The sequence below is a fragment of the Electrona antarctica genome, assembly GCF_951216825.1.
Source record: "Electrona antarctica genome assembly, chromosome: 17".
NCBI classification, from domain to species: Eukaryota; Metazoa; Chordata; class Actinopteri; order Myctophiformes; family Myctophidae; genus Electrona; species Electrona antarctica.
In genome coordinates, this window is record NC_136798.1 from 1,256,379 (window position 1) to 1,276,378 (window position 20,000).

General features: G+C 45.2%; 2 protein-coding genes across 2 annotated transcripts in view; both read right to left on the reverse strand.

Moving 5' to 3' along the window:
* Window positions 1–20,000, reverse strand: part of exoc8 (exocyst complex component 8) — a 117,410-nt gene that overhangs the window by 59,450 nt on the left and 37,960 nt on the right. The window lies entirely within an intron of this gene.
* Window positions 1–20,000, reverse strand: part of trim67 (tripartite motif containing 67) — a gene marked incomplete at both ends in the record, with an annotated part of 82,892 nt that overhangs the window by 44,160 nt on the left and 18,732 nt on the right. The window lies entirely within an intron of this gene.

The following is a 20,000-nucleotide window of genomic DNA, read 5'->3' on the forward strand; positions in this document are numbered from 1 at the left end:
GCCTGAGCAAATCGGCTGTAGGTATGTCTGTCGGTATGTCTGTCGGTATGTCTGTCGGTATGTCTGTCGGTATGTCTGTCGGTATGTCAGTGGAAACCCTTGGCCAATAAGGGACCACAATTATTGGTGACGTAACTAAGGTATGTTTCAAGGTCGGTATAAGGTCAATAATGGGTTTAAACTGGCGTTACATAGGCTACAGTAAGACATAAGACAAACACACTTGGAATGGGAAATAGAAGGAAAAGGGAATTGGTAGGGTTTTTCTTTCTACCGACAGTGTGTACTGTAATATTTTGTATGTGGAAAGTGAGTAAACTACCTCGACGCACCCAAGGTCTCCTGTCTTGCTGTTTCCTTACTCCACAGTATATAACTTTGTAATGCTACTGACGTAGCATTACAAATCTTGAAAAAAAGTAATACATTGTGGGTTTGAGCTGACAGGCCCTTCTAAATGTCAATCAAGTCACCTTAATTCAAGTGGCAAAATTTAAATTAAATATATATTTTTAGGGGCATGTAATGTGATCTACCTGCACAGCCCTTGTGATCTACTGGTAGATCGCGATCTACCTTTTGGGCACCCCTGATCTAACCGATCATCAGAGCATGATGCCATTGATTCTACAGTTATGTAATCATTCAACCCTCGTGGGAACAAAGCTTAATCCTCAGCCTAAAGCAGAGTCATTTAGAACTCTCACAGAGGACAGACATTCCATTGTTTTAATAATCCAGCCAGGGATTATCTTTTTAATCTTACTTAAAATTAGACAAACCGCTGATGCTGAATGAAACAACATTGTCACTTGTTAACTCTCCTCTTTCTTAACAGTAGTGTACCAAAATCAGCACATGTGTGTGTGTGTGTGTGTGTGTGTGTGTGTGTGTGTGTGTGTGTGTGTGTGTGTGTGTGTGTGTGTGCGTGCGTGCGTGCGTGCGTGCGTGCGTGCGTGCGTGCGTGCGTGCGTGCGTGCGTGCGTGCGTGCGTGCGTGCGTGCGTGCGTGCGTGCGTGCGTGCGTGCGTGCGTGCGTGCGTGCGTGCGTGCTGTTGTGTTCTGCATTCTGTGTGGAATGCGGAAGTGCTACTCGATGTTAAAGGACAGGCACGGACGTGTGTTCACACTGTGATGGGATTTTGAAGATGACAATACTAACGGTCACTGCATTAACATGAGTCATCACAGACTACCTGTTGGTTGTCTGTCAGATGACCTATTCCTACATAAGACCATGTTTGACCATGTCCACTGACCACTGACCACACCTCCAATGTATTTGTGCTTCTTCATTGTGTATAAGAGAGACTCATTTCTACAGCTATGGAGGCTTGCATCCGTGCAGTTTCCCTGGGCTGGTACAGACCATTCCTTGTAATAAAAGTGACATTGTTTCAGTCCACTCTCTACCTCGATTATTTCCTAAAGACTCTGGTGTGAGTTCTGAATAATCCACCACAACACTCAATGTTAAAGGCCAAGTGTGTTACACCCGCCTTCCGATGAGAGTGCAAAATCTCTCATGGAAGAGCCACCCATCGACTTCTCTAATATACGGCAGCCTTCCCTGTGTTTCTTCACTAGTCCGATCCAGAAGACCACAGTTTGCATGCCGGCCACTGCTACAGAGCTGACAATGAGGTTATATCTTCCCTTCTTCTCTGGAGTCCTGCCTCAAAGCAGACCAGAGGTAGAAAAAAGCTGTCGTTCCCTGATGTCATCGCTATATAGGGGACACATGCATCAGTACGCAGGAACTGGGGGATGGCAATGAAGGACCGGGAAGTCTGGCGTGGCATTGATGTGAAATCCATGATCTCGACCGCGGTTGTAAAATTGGTTATTTTCTCTTTTTTTTTTACAAATCAAACTCTGAACATTATCTAAGCAAAGTGTAAAGCTCTCAGACACGACTGGTCCTCAGTGCAGATGGTCTGTATGTAGATGTAAGGCTGACAGCTGTTAAAACACAGCAGGCTTTGTCCAGTCGGTCACCTCTGAGGTCACCAGGCAGATTATTGGTATCTTCCAGCAACACCGTGCCGGACAGACACGACACGCATGTGTGTTCACACTCAATGTTAAAGGCCAAGTGTAGTCTTCTCTTCAATGTGCCTCAAGAACAGTACATAAAAACTGTGTGTGTGTGTGTGTGTGTGTGTGTGTGTGTGTGTGTGTGTGTGTGTGTGTGTGTGTGTGTGTGTGTGTGTGTGTGTGTGTGTGTGTGTGTGTGTGTGTGTGTGTGTGTGTGTGTGTGTGTGCGCACGCACATACAGTAAATATGTGCTGGTACATTCCCAGCTCATCCGTCAGGATGCCACAGAAAGACAGGACAAAGAAAATACACACACACACACACACACACACACACACACACACACACACACACACACACACACACACACACACACACACACACACACACACACACACACACACACACAAACTGCTGTGATCAATCTGGCCTGTTTCCATGCTCCTCATTTTCCACCTGCTCCCCATCTTATGGTCTCCCTCTTGAATGCACACACACACACACACACACACACACACACACACACACACACACACACACACACACACACACACACACACACACACACACACACACACACACACACACATGTACACACACACAGACACAGACACACACACAGACACAGGAAGCTGCAGGTGATTTGAATGGAGATAAGAGAGCGTGGTCCAAGCCTCGCTCTCATTGGCTGTTGTGAGCTGCAGTTTAATACCAGTAATTACCATAAATTAAGGAAACATGCTACAATAAATGTGTCAAGAGGACCTACAGAATGTCATCCGATGTTTGCAGCTAAGAAGCTATCGCTGCTACTTCACGTTCTTGGGATGAAAGTCATATAAAAACCTCCACTGCCCACAATAAGCATATTATCTCCAATAGGCTACCAGTGGTTTTCAACCCTTTTCATGTCAAGGCCCATTATCTTTTAGGTATTTGAGCCACGGAACCACCGTTTGATGAGATTTAGCCTCTCAGACTCAAAACTAAAGGATATTTTGTTATCGTTGGATAAGAATATGTCCACAATTCCATCCATGCTGTGTTGATTAGGAGACATTACAGGAGAGACATTATAGGAGAGATAACAGGCAAACGTTGATCAAAATAACAATTCTTCTACATTCTTTCTCACAACAATCACACAACCCTCACACACATACTGTGACATCCGTGTCCATCCATCATCTGTGCACGTGCCATGCAGAGAGAGTCAGGGGGGGGGGGGGGGGGAGAGGGGAGGGGGGGCGGAGGTCATGGTTCATGAATCAAGCCAACCCACCCTGTTGCTTCTTATTCCCTTCCGCACTAAGAGGCCATCTGGCCCAGCAAGCTGTCTGGACAGCACAGCGCAGCGTGTGTGTGCGTGTCTGTATGTCTGTCTGTATGTCTGTCTGTGTGCGTGTGCGTGTGCGTGTGCGTGCGTGCGTGCTGCGTGCAAGCCAAGATGCTAACAAGGGGGTGACGGATGCACTGGTTGTTGTACACCCCCCCCCCCCCCCCCCCTCCTCTCTCATCACCGCCGTAGGACGAAGGGCTTCATTTGTTGCTCTGCCTTTTCCTTCGAAGTCTCCCGAAGTCTCCTGAATGTGAACGCAGTATTTTGCGTTGAACACATTTGTTTAGAAATCCATGTCGTTACACACCGCATCATTCTCCAGTAGATAATGAGTGCAGGGTTGCGCCCCGAAAATAGCTGATCTACAAGCTTTCAACGCGTCGCAGCGCGTAGCAGTGGCCGGCAAACTGTGTTCTTCTGGATCGGACTAGTGAAGAAACACGGGGAAGGTTGCCGTATATTAGATTTGTCGATGGGTGGCTCTTCCAAGACAGATTTTGCGCTCTCATTAGAAGGCGGGTGTAAGTGCCATCGAACCGTTTCTCTAGTTTCTTTGAAAGTGTCCATGTCTCGGAGCCATAGAGTAGAATCGTCTCAACGGTCGTCCTAAATATTTTATCCTAAATAGCAGATCGGCTATTTTCAGCAAGTGTAAAATCAGTCATTACGACGGCATCAAGGCCCGACGAAATACATTTTAGGCGACTAAATCAACTGTAGATTTAGTTGACAAAAATTGCATGACTAAAATTAGACTAACACTAAAACATTCCAGGTGAAATGTGACTAAAACTAAATTAAGTTTTAGTCACCAAATGTGGAACGCCCTACCAACAGTCATTAAGACATGTGAATCCCTTGACTCCTTCAAAACCGCTCTCAAAGGGCACCTACGGACGGCTGCAATTCGAAACTGGCCCCCGTAAAATCTGAATCCCCCACCGCCCCCCCTTTTTCCCCATCACTGTATATGTTTCTTTCCCCTTTTTACCTCCTTTATGATGAATTCCTGTTCTGTTCTTTGGCTATATAGAAGTGTCTACGTTTTGATGAATTGAACAAGGTGGACCCTCTTGTAAACAAGTGTAATGCTTAATTGGGTCGTCCACTCACAGTTAACAGTCTTTGTATTGAGTTTGTGCTTGAAATGTACTGTAATTCTGCAAACTGTTAATACATATTTCAATCAATCAATCAATCAAATTCCAAAGACTATGACTAAAACTAAAATAGAAATGTGCTGCCAAAAACAACAGTGGTTGGACAGCCGTCATAGCGTGGCCGTACTAACACTGGTTGGACAGCCGTCATAGCGTGGCCGTACTAACACTGGTTGGACAGCCGTCATAGAGTGGCCGTACTAACACTGGTAGGACAGCCGTCATAGCGTGGCCGTACTAACCCTGGTTGGACAGCCGTCATAGCGTGGCCGTACTAACACTGGTTGGACAGCCGTCATAGCGTGGCCGTACTAACACTGGTTGGACAGCCGTCATAGAGTGGCCGTACTAACACTGGTTGGACAGCCGTCATAGCGTGGCCGTACTAACACTGGTAGGACAGCCGTCATAGCGTGGCCGTACTAACACTGGTTGGACAGCCGTCATAGCGTGGCCGTACACTGGTTGGACAGCCGTCATAGAGTGGCCGTACTAACACTGGTAGGACAGCCGTCATAGCGTGGCCGTACTAACACTGGTTGGACAGCCGTCATAGCGTGGCCGTACTAACACTGGTAGGACAGCCGTCATAGCGTGGCCGTACTAACACTGGTAGGACAGCCGTCATAGCGTGGCCGTACTAACACTGGTTGGACAGCCGTCATAGCGTGGCCGTAGTAACCCTGGTTGGACAGCCGCCATAGCGTGGCCGTACTAACCCTGGTTGGACAGCCGTCATAGCGTGGCCGTACTAACACTGGTTGGACAGCCGTCATAGCGTGGCCGTACTAACACTGGTTGGACAGCCGTCATAGCGTGGCCGTACTAACACTGGTTGGACAGCCGTCATAGCGTGGCCGTACACTGGTTGGACAGCCGTCATAGAGTGGCCGTACTAACACTGGTAGGACAGCCGTCATAGCGTGGCCGTACTAACACTGGTTGGACAGCCGCCATAGCGTGGCCGTACTAACACTGGTTGGACAGCCGTCATAGCGTGGCCGTACTAACAGCCGTCATAGCGTGGCCGTACTAACCCTGGTTGGACAGCCGTCATAGCGTGGCCGTACTAACACGAGGCCGTACTAACACGAGAAGAACAAAGGAGACATCAGGGAGGTATTGTGACAAACAGGGACGTGCACACATAGACATCAAAGGGGGCTTCAGCCCCTGCCCCTTTTACCCGTCTGTAAAACAACTGCCCTCTCCAGAGTCCACGAATGCAACATTTACTATGCTGAAAGTAATGCAAATGCCACTCCTCTCCTTTCCTTTCCATGCCATGCCGGAAGGAAGGCAGCATTCGGGAGAATTGCTTTTTTTCCCTCCTGAACTTGAACACAGTATTTTGCGTTGAACTAATTTGTTTAGAAATCCATGTCGTTACACACCGCATCTCCAACTGGTTAAAGAGTGCTGGGTTGCGCCCCCGAAAATAGCTGATCTACAAGCTCTCAACGCGTCGCAGCGCGACGCGTTGTAAGCTTGTAGATCTGCTATTTTTGTCCAAAAGTGCCCCTCTTAACGGGATTTCAGCCCCTGCCCCTCTAACACTCTCTGCACGCTCCTGGTGACAAGAGAAAGGAGCCGAACTGAAGGGGAGGTGATTCGAGGTGATTGGAGAACAATGAAAGGCAGTGAAATGTTGATTCCATCTCCGTAACGCGGCGGAATCATCTCCGCTACACGGAGGAGGAACTGAGCGGCGCGTGTTGGAAAGACCATTTATTTTCCTCCTTTGTTCTTTTGTTCCTCCTCGCCTTGACCTTTATCTGCCTTTATTACTCTCCCTATAACAGAGTGCCATTTTCTCCTTTTCTATTCTGCCTGTCAGCAACCTTCCTCAGTCCCCCTCCCTCTCTCTCTCTCTCTCTCTCTCTCTCTCTGGGACGAGTGCCATTACGTTATCATCTTATAATAAGAGAGAGAGAGAGGGCACATATTAAGTGCCTGTGTGCGTGTGCGTGTGCGTGTGCGTGTGTGTGTGTGTGTGTGTGTGTGTGTGTGTGTGTGTGTGTGTGTGTGTATCAATGCTTCTGCATGTCTGTGTGTGTGAGTATGCATGCATGTCCCTGCATGTGTATATGTATGTGTGTACACGCGTGCATGTATGTTTGTGGGAATTACAAAGGCAGGTGTGTGTGCGTGCGTGTGTGCGTGCGTGTGCGTGTGCGTGTGCGTGTGTGTGTGTGTGTGTGTGTGTGTGTGTGCATGTCTCGCACGTGTGACATTCAGAGAGGATGCTGACATTCACAGATACGTCGTGTCTTTTGCTATCTCTCTCTTTCATCAGCAACAAATGACAGTGTTGTTCAGACAGAGGGAATGAAGCAGCTTGACAGTGTTGTACAGACAGAGGGAATGAAGCAGCTTGACAGTGTTGTTCAGACAGAGGGAATGAAGCAGCTTGACAGTGTTGTACAGACAGAGGGAATGAAGCAGCTTGACAGTGTTGTACAGACAGAGGGAATGAAGCAGCTTGACAGTGTTGTACAGACAGAGGGAATGGAGCAGCTTGACAGTGTTGTACAGACAGAGGGAATGGAGCAGCTTGACAGTGTTGTACAGACAGAGGGAATGGAGCAGCTTGACAGTACAGACAGAGGGAATGGAGCAGCTTGACAGTGTTGTTCAGACAGAGGGAATGGAGCAGCTTGACAGTACAGACAGAGGGAATGGAGCAGCTTGACAGTACAGACAGAGGGAATGGAGCAGCTTGACAGTACAGACAGAGGGAATGGAGCAGCTTGACAGTACAGACAGAGGGAATGGAGCAGCTTGACAGTACAGACAGAGGGAATGGAGCAGCTTGACAGTGTTGTACAGACAGAGGGAATGAAGCAGCTTGACAGTGTTGTTCAGACAGAGGGAATGAAGCAGCTTGACAGTGTTGTACAGACAGAGGGAATGGAGCAGCTTGACAGTGTTGTACAGACAGAGGGAATGGAGCAGCTTGACAGTGTTGTACAGACAGAGGGAATGGAGCAGCTTGACAGTGTTGTACAGACAGAGGGAATGGAGCAGCTTGACAGTGTTGTACAGACAGAGGGAATGGAGCAGCTTGACAGTGTTGTACAGACAGAGGGAATGGAGCAGCTTGACAGTGCGTTTTAACAGCATCGGCGCGACACGTCGCCCAATCGCCCGTTATTGCCCGAAAAGATGAATTATTTTATATCTTTCCGGGGCGACGTTCCTCCGCCCACTGTTCGCCTGTTATCGCCGGTAGTCGTCGGGTCCCATAGACAAATAATGCACTTCTAGAACTTTCGTCTGGCTGTCGCCCGCCCTCGCCTGCATATTTCGATTTGAACTGGGGTCGATTTGCGATTTGTTCACTCATACAGCTGATATATATGTAAAAAATAAGTACAAAGTAAAAACCATAACTGAAATGAAATAAATAAATATGAAATGAAATATACTGCTCTGGGGGTTGGGAGTGCATGGGAGCAGTTTAACAGACCAGTTATTACGTGGATTTACAGTGTTTTCTGTATGTAAATCATGTCCATTTGTAAAACTTGCATTTCCGTCGTGGCTGCATGTGACACCTTGGAGAGTATATTAGAACAGTGGTTCCCAAGGTGGGGTCCGGGGACCCCCAGGGGTCCTTGAGGGAGCTCCAGGGGGTCACCAGCTAAATGATAGTTTGGAACCAAGTAGACCCTTATGGGGCTGTAACTCTGAGTTAAATTAACATTGATTTTACAATATAAATTGGGGTGGGAACCCCAATTTATATTGTAAAATCAATGTTAATTTAGAGCCTATTGCATGTCAAACTGGGGGTCCTTGAAATTAAATGGGTTGAGAATCTGTGCTATAGAGCCGTAAAAATCTTCTCTAATGGGGGCATATCTGGCATATCTTTTTCAAATGGGGGTCCGCAGGCTAAATTTACAGTGTTTTCTGTATGTAAATGTCCATTTGTAAAACTTGCATTTCCGTCGTGATTGCATGTGACACATTGGAGACTCAGTATAGTAGGAAGACCAATAGACTGCAGCCATAGTGTGATGTGTACCCAGTACTACCCACAGTGCCGTCTGTCTGGGATCTCAGTGGTAATGGTGACCTTGTCATAATGACACCCCAGGGACTCACAGACAGGGAGAGAGGGAGGGGGGGGGGGGCGGGTGGTGACAGGAGCGGAGGTGTGGCCAAGAAGAGACCTCACATACCCTTTCTGCTGGTTGGCCTCCGTACACCATCCTCTCAGTCAGTCCCCTCCTCCATTTCCACTCTTAACCGTTTCCGCGCCATTGTCGACGATTAAAGTCAATTGAAGCCTAATTTTGATACTGACGCTTAACGCCATTGGCGACGGCCTACGGCAATTGCGCTTTTATGGCGCGTTCGATTGCTCGAGCCATAATGCTACTCACGTTAGCCGGTTAGCTAGCTGTGTTGTTAGCGCAGCACTGGATCGCCCATCTTAGATCGTCGTCGCCATAATAATCCATTCTATCCATTTCTTTCAATCGCCTGTATCTCCTATTCCTTGTCCCAGATGGCATTTTGGTCAAAACAGCGTTTCTTTGACGGCACAGATATGATGATCTGGAGCTCCGATCTGGCTTCAGATGGTAAACAAGGCCTGTCCGCTCCATGTAGTTGCCTAGGTTAAGACATACTGCTCATGGACCGGAAATGGCGGCTTTTCAAAATAAGAGCTAAAATTTAAAAAATGCTGGCGTGAATTAGATCCTAATTTTTCAATAAATGATAGCGGCCTAAGTGTTAATTGCCTAATTTACACCCAAAACAACTGATTTAAACTGTAAAGAAACATGCTTTTAGTAGACGATAAATGAAGCATAATAAATGAGCCATTCAAGTCTGTCTCGCTCTAACACAAATCCTTTGTTTCTCTCTCTGCATCTCTCTCTCTCTCTCTCTCTGTTCTTGTCTGCCTGCCTGTTCTCTGCCTGTCTCTATTCAGGGCAGCTGTTTCATTAGCAATTCACATCTGGTACATGCTCCTCTCCTCTCCTCTCCTCTCCTCTCCTCTCCTCTCCTCTCCTCTCCTCTCCTCTCCTCTCCTCTCCTCTCCTCCCCTCTCCTCTCCATTGAACTGAAGGAAGGAGTGGCTCTCCTCTCCTCTCCTCTCCTCTCCTCTCCTCTCCTCTCCTCTCCTCTCCTCTCCTCTCCTCTCCTCTCCTCTCCTCTCCTCTCCTCTCCTCTCCTCTCCTCCCCTCACCTCACCTCACCTCACCTCACCTCACCTCTGCCCTCCTCTCCTCTCCACTCTACTCTACCACCAGCGGCACTGACTATGTGTGTGCGTTGGTGCTCGAGCACCCATGAAGAAAATAGGAACACAAATATACACCCCTGAGCTTCCATCCCCCATGACTGTTTTTGTCATAGTCACACCTTTACAGACACAAATGCTAATGTTTTAACCTGTCAGGTAGAGTATAAAAGTTGCAGTACAGTAGCGTTTCTTTCTCACTTGTAGACAGTATTTTCAGTATGTCTTTCTTGTTTTTGTTTTTTTAACCCATTTAGACCTGAGACCTGACAAGTTTTCTGATAAAGTCTGTTTCTATGTCAGTGGTCCTCCAACATTTTCATGGCAAGGACCCCAAAAATGATGTCATTGGCCACTGACCCCCACCTGAAAATATGTTGTTCCAGGGACGCCCCAGAAGCAAATATTTGAATTAGAAATGTTCGCTGTGAAAGAATCTATGTTCAAAAATGTGCACGTTTTCACGATTTTTCAAAAATAGCAGATCTACAAGCTCGTAGAGCGGCACTTGGTGCCGCGCTAATGAAATTAAATGATTACTATATTTACCCAGGGTATCTGGGCTAAGCTCAAGAACTTGTTTCCAGCCAGGCCCTGCTCATAGAACACATTTCATCGTAGTGGTTCAATGCCTTGTTCAAGGGCACTTCAGCGGTGGTAATTTGTAACGTGTCGGACCGCTGTTTCTAACTGGCGACCTTCCGGTATCAAGACCGCTCCGCTATCCGTTCGGCCACCGCTGCCACCGCTACGAGCTTGTAGATCTGCTATTTTCCAATAGCTAAAGTACAACAATGCTTAAAACACAAAAAAGGATTCCCGTGCAGAATTTAAAGAGATCTGATAATGTGTACATTGTCAATAAACAAATCTTAAAAAAAAGGAACCGGACACAAGCTACGTTTTTCCTTTGTACATTTCTGTGTATTTTGACCTTTTACAGGACCACCAGAAAGGACAGAGAAGATTGCATGAACCGACACCAATGTGCGCAAATTGCTGTAAAAACCCTGATGTATAATTTTGAAAATGAACGGTTGTCATTTCCAGCCTGAGAAGTGAAATGCCACATGACGCACTTAGACTCGCAGATTACTGTAAAACTGGTATTTATGGAGGCGGACACTGTGGGTCATACAGGCCTCAGTATTTCAATCTACACGAAAAGTGCCTTGATAATCGTTTGAAATTCTGCAATAAGACAGTGGTGTTATGACCCTGTGGGCAGTATTATGCGTGTCTTAAGTACCAGGTCTTATTACTTAACTTAAGACCTGGAGGCGTGATCAATGCCATTTGGCTATTCTGAGTGGCCAAACAGCATTGACCACGCCTCCAGGTCTTAAGTTAAGTAATAAGACCTGGTACTTAAGACACGCATAATACTGCCCACAGTGTGGGTCATAATTAGCTCTGGTCCATAGCTCTAATGCGTTGTTACTCTCGACTTCCGCCGCTCGCATGAATGCAGACCAGCCTCTCGTCTTTAGCGTAAATAAAAAGAACGTTTTTGCTACTCACCAAAACAAAGGCGGGTTGTGTCATTAGAAAGCCTACTTTCCTTAGTGGAAGCACTCTGAGCCTCCCCACCACACCTATAAACGGAAAAAATATTCTCTATGAGGCAATTCTCTGGGCAATATCGGTAGAAGGCGCAGTGGAGTAACTAAAAGTATTCTTTTCCCGGTGGAAACAAAATCCCCTTTTGGCCAAAAAGTACCGTTTATATGTGTGGTGGGGAGGCTCAGAGTGCTCCCACTAAGGAAAGTAGGCTTTCTAATGACACAACCCGCCTTTGTTTTGGTGAGTAGCAAAAACGTTCTTTTTATTTATGCTAAAGACGAGAGGCTGGTCTGCATTCATGCGAGCGGCGGGAGTTGAGAGTAACATAGCTCTAAATGAAACGCATTAGAGCTATGGACCAGAGCTAGGTCATAATGTGTATATTATGTGTTGCTCTGTCTTTTTCCCTCAGTGTTTGTGTGAATGAGTGAGGAGTGACTGATAGAGGATCAGCTGGGGTGAATGTGTGATGAGTAGTGATTGAGTGAGTGGTTACCAGCTTGTGTGAGCTAGACTGAGTGGTGCATGAATGTGATTGGCTAACTACCAGGTGGACCTGGCTGGTGATTGGCTCCTGTGACCAGGCTCACCTATATAGAGCGTTGCAGTCCCGCCTCCTACCCGGGACCAGGAAATGAAATCCAATGCATTATTCTCATAGACATTTCGTAAAGTATTTATTTAAAGACGGTTACGCCGCGGACAAAGCCAACTCGAGTCGTGACAACTCATGACAACACAAACAATATTTTGGACCAAACAAATAATTAGAAAGAAGAAAAAAACGGCAGGTTACAACACTTTTTTTGTTGTTTTTCTTCTTTCTAATTATTTGTTTGGTCCAAAATATTGTTTGTGTTGTCATGAGTTGTCACGACTCGAGTTGGCTTTGTCCGCGGCGTAACCGTCTTTAAATAAATACTTTAAGAAATGTCTATGAGAATAATGCATTGGGTTTCATTTCCTGGTCCAGGGTAGGAGGCGGGACTGCGACGCTCTATAAAGCTGCCTGTTGTCAGTACTTCTGATGTCTTCCTTCTAGCCAAGTTCTCAGCACCAGCACTTTGTCAGCTTTTATCTTTGTGATCTAGATGTGATATTGGGTATGTACTATGTAGGCGTGGGGTGACCTCTCTTTTATTCAACTTTGTTCTGTTTTGTTAGTTCTGGTCAGGTTAGATATTTGTATTTTGATTTATTTTGTTTGTTATGGAGTTATGTTTCGTGTTTCGGTCCCCACCCTGATGAGGTATTGTGATTCATGTGTATTTTATCATTTAGGCCTGACGTCAAAATAAAAAAAACCTTCGCTCTGAAAGAATATATATTCAAAGATTTGTGCCTTTTTTCAAAAATAGCTAAAGTATAACATCATGCTTAGTTAAAACACCAAAAGGGGTTCCCGTCCAGAATGGGTTAACCATGTGTGGCCTGAACTGGGTAGGAGGGAGTCCATTTTGATGTTGCGACCATAGGTTCCCCTAGACCTGGTCGTAATACCTTGAACAGTGATTTTCAACCTTTTTCACATCAAGACCCCATTATTAATCATTTGAGCCACGTACGGGCCACCATTTGATGACATTTAGCCCCCCCCCCCTTTTCCCCTCACTGTATGTTTCTTTTCCCTTTTTATCTCCTTTATGATGAATTCCTGTTCTGTTCTTTGGCTATATAGAAGTGTCTATTTGTAGGTCTCTAAATGTTTTGATGAATTGAACAAGGTGGACCCTCTTGTAAACAAGTGTAATGTTTTATTGGGTTGTCCACTCACAGTTAACAGTCTTTGTATTGAGTTGTGCTTGAAATGTACTGTAATTCTGCAAACTGTTCAATCAGCCTCTCAGACCCAAAACTAAAGAATATGTGGTTTTCGTTGGCACACAATTCCATGCTGTATATATTGACGTTGGTACCATTAGGAGAGAAACAGGCACACGATCAAAATAACAATAGAGGGTATGCGCATGCTTAAAGTGAATGGCACATCGAGTGGCAAATCGAGTGGCAAAGCAACATGCAAAGTGAGTTTAACATTGTTTAACGTTGCAATCAGATATGACTTATCTGTGTGGATGCATGGGTTGTCAAGGCCAGAAAGTAGTTTTTTGCCACTCAGTAGGCATTCCTGCATAACTTCCGGGTTTGATGATGATGTCACACACATACCCTCTATTCTTCTACAGTCTCTAATTGTGTAGACTTCTTGTAAATTAAGTAGTGCAGATGTTTAACAATAATTTAACTCTTGAGAGTGTAAAATGAAACCAAATGGACTCGTAAGGATAAGACAGAAGTTCTCATAATCGTTTCTAGTGAGCAGAAAGAATCAATACTAAGCAGACTTGGCAACCTGACTGTAGAAAGTAACAGTACAGTAAAGAACTTATTGATTCTGAATTGAATTTTAATTCACACATTAATCATGTTACCAAGATTGCCTTTTTTCACCTTAGAAATATTGCACGAATCAGAGCCTATATTTGTCATTGGACGATGCAAAAACGCTGATCCACGCCTTTGTTTTTTCTCGGCTTGATTACTGCAATGCACTTTTTTCTGGACTGCCTAAGAAAACAACTGACAGATTACAGCTTGTCCAAAATGCGGCAGCCAGAGTTTTAACTAAAACTAAGATGAGAGAACATATTACTCCAGTTTTAGCTTCACACCTGCGATCCTCGCTTCCGGTTAGAAAGGACCTTTACACATTGAGCGTCAGTGGCGTGCACAGATAGACACTAGGGGGTGCTAGAGCACCCCCTGCCCCTTTGGCAATGTGCCCTTTTGAAAAAAAAAGAGAAAAAAACTTTTTTTTTTTCTTTTTTTTCCCCGGATTTTTTAAAAATAGCAGACCTACAAGCTCGTAGCGCGCCACTCGGTGGCGCGCTATGAGCTTGTAGATCTGCTATTTTTCAATAGCTAAAGCATAACATAATGCTAACACCAAAAGGGGTTCCCGCCCAAAATGGATTAAGGCAACCGGCCGGTTCCACGCGCTGCACAAGGTGCCCTTTTTTAACTTGAGCACCTGCCCCTCTAAATGTCTGTGCACGCCACTGCCTTTACATATTGAGCGTGTATTGGGATATGAGATCCCATTCTCCCCAAGTTTGTGCATACTAGGGGATCCCAGTTATCTTGAAGACCTGACACCTTATGATGCTGAATGGGCTCAAACAGCGTTAATGCTGGGTCGTAAACGTATTATGTGTGAGTGGAGAGCAAAGCAAAGTAAGCAAAGTTCTTTGTTTACCCAGGGTGAATGGGCTAAGCTCGAGATGCTTGTTTACAGCCAGACCCTGCTCATAGAACATTTCATGGTAGGGGTTCAATGCCTTGCTCAAGGGCACTTCAGCGGTGGGGGATTCGAACTGGCGACCTTCCGATAACAAGACCGCTCCGCAAACCGTTCGGCCACCTCTGCCCCCTCTGTGAATGTTATGATGTGTGAGTGGAGAGCTCCCTCTGCCCCCTCTGTGAATGTTATTATGTGTGAGTGGAGAGCTCCCTCTGCCCCCTCTGTGAATGTTATTATGTGTGAGTGGAGAGCTCCCTCTGCCCCCTCTGTGAATGTTATTATGTGTGAGTGGAGAGCTCCCTCTGCCCCCTCTGTGAATGTTATTATGTGTGAGTGGAGAGCTCCCTCTGCCCCCTCTGTGAATGTTATTATGTGTGAGTGGAGAGCTCCCTCTGCCCCCTCTGTGAATGTTATTATGTGTGAGTGGAGAGCTCCCTCTGCCCCCTCTGTGAATGTTATTATGTGTGAGTGGAGAGCTCCCTCTGCCCCCTCTGTGAATGTTATTATGTGTGAGTGGAGAGCTCCCTCTGCCCCCTCTGTGAATGTTATTATGTGTGAGTGGAGAGCTCCCTCTGCCCCCTCTGTGAATGTTATTATGTGTGAGTGGAGAGCTCCCTCTGCCCCCTCTGTGAATGTTATTATGTGTGAGTGGAGAGCTCCCTCTGCCCCCTCTGTGAATGTTATTATGTGTGAGTGGAGAGCTCCCTCTGCCCCCTCTGTGAATGTTATTATGTGTGAGTGGAGAGCTCCCTCTGCCCCCTCTGTGAATGTTATTATGTGTGAGTGGAGAGCTCCCTCTGCCCCCTCTGTGAATGTTATTATGTGTGAGTGGAGAGCTCCCTCTGCCCCCTCTGTGAATGTTATGTGTGAGTGGAGAGCTCCCTCTGCCCCCTCTGTGAATGTTATTATGTGTGAGTGGAGAGCTCCCTCTGACCCCTCTGTGAATGTTATTATGTGTGAGTGGAGAGCTCCCTCTGCCCCCTCTGTGAATGTTATTATGTGTGAGTGGAGAGCTCCCTCTGACCCCTCTGTGAATGTTATTATGTGTGAGTGGAGAGCTCCCTCTGCCCCCTCTGTGAATGTTATTATGTGTGAGTGGAGAGCTCCCTCTGCCCCCTCTGTGAATGTTATTATGTGTGAGTGGAGAGCTCCCTCTGCCCCCTCTGTGAATGTTATTATGTGAGTGGAGAGCTCCCTCTGACCCCTCTGTGAATGTTATTATGTGTGAGTGGAGAGCTCCCTCTGACCCCTCTGTGAATGTTATTATGTGTGAGTGGAGAGCTCCCTCTGCCCCCTCTGTGAATGTTATTATGTGTGAGTGGAGAGCTCCCTCTGACCCCTCTGTGAATGTTATTATGTGTGAGTGGAGAGCTCCCTCTGCCCCCTCTGTGAATGTTATTATGTGTGAGTGGAGAGCTCCCTCTGCCCCCTCTGTGAATGTTATTATGTGTGAGTGGAGAGCTCCCTCTGCCCCCTCTGTGAATGTTATTATGTGTGAGTGGAGAGCTCCCTCTGCCCCCTCTGTGAATGTTATTATGTGTGAGTGGAGAGCTCCCTCTGCCCCCTCTGTGAATGTTATTATGTGTGAGTGGAGAGCTCCCTCTGCCCCCTCTGTGAATGTTATTATGTGTGAGTGGAGAGCTCCCTCTGCCCCCTCTGTGAATGTTATTATGTGTGAGTGGAGAGCTCCCTCTGCCCCCTCTGTGAATGTTATTATGTGTGAGTGGAGAGCTCCCTCTGCCCCCTCTGTGAATGTTATTATGTGTGAGTGGAGAGCTCCCTCTGCCCCCTCTGTGAATGTTATTATGTGTGAGTGGAGAGCTCCCTCTGCCCCCTCTGTGAATGTTATTATGTGTGAGTGGAGAGCTCCCTCTGCCCCCTCTGTGAATGTTATTATGTGTGAGTGGAGAGCTCCCTCTGCCCCCTCTGTGAATGTTATTATGTGTGAGTGGAGAGCTCCCTCTGCCCCCTCTGTGAATGTTATTATGTGTGAGTGGAGAGCTCCCTCTGCCCCCTCTGTGAATGTTATTATGTGTGAGTGGAGAGCTCCCTCTGCCCCCTCTGTGAATGTTATTATGTGTGAGTGGAGAGCAAAGCAAAGTAAGCAAAGTTCTTTGTTTACCCAGGGGGTGAATGGGCTAAGCTCGAGATGCTTGTTTACAGCCAGACCCTGCTCATAGAACATTTCATGGTAGGGGTTCAATGCCTTGCTCAAGGGCACTTCAGCGGTGGTAATTTTAACGTGCTGGTCCGGGGATTCGAACTGGCGACCTTCCGATAACAAGACCGCTCCGCAAACCGTTCGGCCACCTCTGCCCCCTCTGTGAATGTTATTATGTGTGAGTGGAGAGCTCCCTCTGCCCCCTCTGTGAATGTTATTATGTGTGAGTGGAGAGCTCCCTCTGCCCCCTCTGTGAATGTTATTATGTGTGAGTGGAGAGCTCCCTCTGCCCCCTCTGTGAATGTTATTATGTGTGAGTGGAGAGCTCCCTCTGCCCCCTCTGTGAATGTTTGGTTTAGTCAACTTGGTCAAGTGGCAGCGTTGGAAAAACTGTCTTTCAGACTTCTTAACAAAGTAGACAACTATTTGGTTGAAATGGGATAAGTGGGAGGCGCACACTGGAGGCACTGTGTAATTGTAATCTGAGCAGACTATTATTGTTGAGTGGTGTAAACCACTCCTACAACTGGCTTTTGTGTGCATAAAAAAATGAGCATGGTTGCTATGTTCAAAATAATTTCTGACGTAATTAAATCACACCCGGGTGAACTGGATGACCGTAGCAACCGTGGTCATTTTCTCTGCGCAGAAACAGCCAGTTGTGAAATCACATCCGGGTGTGATTTCATTACGTCAGATCAGAGCTGATCAGGCTACATAATACCTTACCTTATTTCATTACGTCAGACATTACGTCAGACCACAGCTGATCATGCTATATAAAACCTTACACCACTCAGTTCACACGGGTGTGATTTTATTAACTGTATTTGAATTCCCATGAATATCCATCGCCTTATTATTTCTATTGTTTTTCTTTTTATTTCATTTTATGTACATGTTTTTTTCTTGTATTTTTGAGTGGTGTAAACCACTCCTACAACTGGCTTTTTTGTTGAGTGGTGTAAACCACTCCTACAACTGGCTTTTTTGTGCAGAAAAAATGAGCATGGTTGCTATGTTCACCCTGTTCATCCGGGTGTTATTTCATTACCTCCTACAACTGGCTTTGTTTGTGCAGAAAAAATGAGCATGGTTGCTATGTTCACCCTGTTCATCCGGGTGTGATTTCATTACGTCAGACATGATTTCATTACGTCAGACAGGCTATATTACACCACTCAGTTCACACGGGTGTGATTTTTACTTTACTGTTCACTTTTGCATTCTGTTTTTCCTTTATTTCTGCTTTAATTGTTACTGCACTGTTGCGAAGATTTCTTTCTGTACCCTGTGATTGAAAATAATAAAAAATTACTAATCATAAAAAAAAGAAAGGTCCTTTACTTTGATAGAATGCCAATGCTCAAAAACATGTTTTATCTTTTTTCCATTACTGAGATTTATAGACCCGCTAGTGATGCAATCTAATTATTCCAGGTTTTTCAAACGGTTCCCGGGGAAATTCAATGCGCTCCAATAAAATGTGTATTTTATGACGTTGTTTTTAATGTCAAGGTTATGATTATTCATGTATCTTGGGAAATATCATGCCTATCTAAACATTTTAAAACACAAAATCCCAAATCTTGACGTTATTTGCAAAAGAAAACTACACAGAACAAAGTATAAAATGCCACCAAAATAAATGATACAATAAAAAGGATGTTCTCTTATGAGGTGCATAATGAATCAACGTCTCTCTAGCATTTAACAACTATTACCCGACTGTAAAATTATAAAAACTCCACAAGTTACTTATAGCTTATGGAAAGAGCGTTAAAGGGGCATTCCACTCATTTTCAACATTTTACTATGTCATTAATATACCTTAGAGCCGTTGTGTGGAAATAATAAAAAAGTACCCCCATTCTGTGTTTCCTAGAACTCGAGGTCTGAAAAAAATCATTAACATGGTGAAACACATCTTGATGATGTCATCAAGATGTGTTTCACCATCATGTTAATGATTTTTTTCATAATTAAAAAAATGTTAAAATGTTGAAAATGGGTGGTTTTCCCCTTTAACCATTTTCTCTGCAGGAAACACAGCAAAAATCATGTGTGTAAATTTAATTACATAGTTTAAAATAATGTCAATGAGCCTACTGCCTGTCCCTGGCGAAAGCCACAAAAAAACATTTAAAAAAAATAAAATGTCAATGTATTTTAAATAGTTACTTTATCCATTTCAAATCATTGAATCGTATCGTATCGGGACTCCATAACGAACCGATATCGTCCATGTATCGTATCGTCAACCATGTATCGTGATACGTATCGTATATAGCTGTTAAAATGTATCGTTACACCCCTAGTAAATATAGTGTTGTTCTGCTGTAGACAGGGATAAATTGCCGTCATTATTCAATGTTAATGTTTATGTAACAGAGACTGCATTGTTTTGTTTTTCCCCCTAACTTTAATGAGAAATGAACCTAAATGAATGGCTGATATATGTGGCTATGACAGGAACCATGGGAAGAAACCCACAGCAGGGGACACGACGGCTTATAGAGGAAGAAACCCACAGCAGGGGACACGGCGGCTTATAGAGGAAGAGTCCCAGACATCAATAATTGATCACAGCACTTTCTTATTAATCCATTCTGGGCGGTAACCCGTTTTTTCTGTTTTAATGTTATGCTTTAGCTATTGAAAAATAGCAGATCTACAAGCTCATAGCGCGGCACCGAGTGCCACGCTATGAGCTTGCAGATCTGCTATTTTTGAAAAATCGTGAAAATCTTTGAATATATATATTCTTTCAGAGCGAACGTTTTTAACTCAAATCTTTGCTTCTGGGGGGGAGGGTCCCTGGAACAACATATTTTCAGATGGGGGTCGGCGGCCAATTACATATATTTCTGGGGGTCCTTGACACGAAATAGTTTGAGAACCACTGATACAGAAACATAGGTTATTCAAGAAAACTGTCATGATTTAGAAGATTTTTTTTCGACGTCGGGTCTAAATGGGTTAATAAATGCATGAGCGGATGGAACACTCTGAGCGTAATTTGTCATAAAATGAGTGCAAATTGCGTTTCTCTGTGATAATGAATCAATTACCCTCCCAGTGCCACTATGGGAGGTATACAGTACAGCCACGTTTATCATGGTTTGTTTCTGTACAGCAAAACACATAAAGGCAAACTATACTAAGGGGTGGCGGTGGCT